The 2189-nt window shown below is 61.0% G+C and overlaps 1 pseudogene; it reads left to right on the forward strand.

Moving 5' to 3' along the window:
• Positions 1-560: 560 nt before the first annotated feature.
• Positions 561-2189, forward strand: part of LOC123156198 (uncharacterized) — a 5300-nt pseudogene continuing 3671 nt past the window's right edge.

Below are 2189 nucleotides of genomic sequence, written 5' to 3' on the forward strand. Positions count from 1 at the left end.
TGGAGCGTTCCTTGCGAGTCTGAGCCATCATTTCCCTAATATCGATGACCCTGAGGCGATGGAGATTCTGGCTTGCGGGAGGGGTCTGCAACTGGCAATCGACATGAATGTCGATAGAGTGCATGTTCAGCTGGACAGTTTGGCCGTGGTACAGATGCTTACACGCACAGGTCATGCCCTTGGATCAGAGAGATCAAGCAGATGTTGAGTACAAGAAGCGATTTCAAGGTTTCCTGGGTTAGTCGTTCTTCGAGTGTTGTCGCGCACAAATTAGCTAAAGTTGGAGTAGGTGATGAACTTTGTAGTGTTTGGCTGGGGATCCCCGAGAGTGTGTGTTGGATGTAATTTCAAATGACATTCCGAGCTACGTTTCTTAAATAAAGCAGCAACGTTAAACCTAGAAAAAGATAAGGATCAGGAGGTTTAATTAGCAAAACGAAACCTTCCATAGCAAATGGCGCGCGATCCCCCGCAAAATCCGTCTCTCCCCAACAAACCACGCTATTTACGATCAAAATCCCCCCAAAACCCAGAGCCAAAACCCTGACGCAGACCAAACCCATCGATCACCCATGGCAGCCGCGGCGGCGGCGTGCCGCAGGGCCGTCTCCTACACCCTGCGCGGCCCACCGGCCGAGAGCCTCGCCGCGGCGGTCGCGAGCGCGGCAAAGGCGGCGAAGCCCACAACAGGCAGCCCGTTCGTGGACCTGCTTGACACCAACTTCATCAAGCCGGCCCCGCCGCCACCGGCCAAGACGCGCACGGAGAACAACTCCCCGACGTTCGCCACCTCGGGCGACCCCTGCCTCGACATCTTCTTCCACATCGTCCCCGGCACCCCGGCCGACACCGTGTCGTCCCTCATCGCCAGTGCCTGGGCCGCTGAGCCCACCACCGTGCTCCGCCTCGCCTGCAACCTCCGCGGCGTGCGCGGCACCGGCAAGTCGGACCGGGAGGGGTTCTACGCCGCCGCGCTCTGGATGCACGGCTCCCACCCCGCCACGCTCGCCCTCAACGCGCGCCCCGTCGCCGAGTTCGGGTACCTCAAGGACCTCCCCGAGATCCTCCACCGCATCATCCACGGCGGCGCCTCCACCAGGACCCCGGGGAAGCAGGCCCGCCTCACTGCCGAGGGAGGAGGACTCATCGCCCGCCTTCGATTGCGTATGGCGCACAGCGAGCCGAGGAAGGAGGTGCCGGAGCTCGAGCGCCGCGAGAAGAAACGCACGATGAAGGCGCGCGTTGCTGCTAGCCAGAAGCGTGATCTGGAGGAGGCCGCCCAGGCCACCGTCGAGCGCCAGAAGAAGCGCGCGGACGCCGCAGCGACAGCCGTCCAGAGGTACGCCCGGGACCAAAACTACCGCCTCCTGCACGACATGACGGCGGAGGTGTTCGCTGACCTCCTCGCCGAGGACATGAAGAAGCTCTCAGAAGGCAACATCAACCTCTCGCTGGCCGGGAAATGGTGCCCGTCGGTCGACAGCAGCTACGACCGCTCCACGCTCATCTGCGAGGCCATCGCGCGCCGCCTCTTCCCCAAGGGCTCGGCGCCGGACCTGCCCGAGGACCTGCCGGACGCGCACTACGCCTACCGCGCGCGGGAGCGCCTCCGCAGGGAGGCCTACGTGCCGCTGCGCCATGCCCTCAAGCTCCCCGAGACCTTCATGTCGGCGGGCGAGTGGTGGAAAGTGCTGTACACGCGCGTGGCGTCCGTCGCCATGAAGAACTACAAGGACCACTTCATCTATTACGACAAAGAGCGCTTCAACGGCTACCTCGCCGACGTCAAGTCGGGGAAGAAGAAGATCGCGGCGGGCGCCCTGCTGCTGCACAAGATCTTGGAGTCGGCCGTCGACGGCGAGGACGAGGTCGCCGACATGCAGTGGAAGCGCATGGTGGACGACATGCTAGCGCTCGGCAAGCTCAACAACTGCCTCGCCGTGTGCGACGTGTCGGGCAGCATGCACGGCGTCCCCATTGTTAGAAGGAAGAGAGGGATTTGATGGAATAGTCCGTTGTATTGCTGGAGCCTCGTGGGCATATATATAGGAGTACATGATCTACTTGGAGTACAAGGCAAGCCAGAATATTTCCTAGTCTAACCTATGTTTCCTAATACAATCACGTTACTCAACATCCCCCCGCAGTCACAACGGTAGCGACGCAGACGGTGAGACTGGAGAAGAATT

This window comes from Triticum aestivum, chromosome 7B (genome assembly GCF_018294505.1).
Source record: "Triticum aestivum cultivar Chinese Spring chromosome 7B, IWGSC CS RefSeq v2.1, whole genome shotgun sequence".
In the NCBI taxonomy this organism is placed as follows: domain Eukaryota; kingdom Viridiplantae; phylum Streptophyta; class Magnoliopsida; order Poales; family Poaceae; genus Triticum; species Triticum aestivum.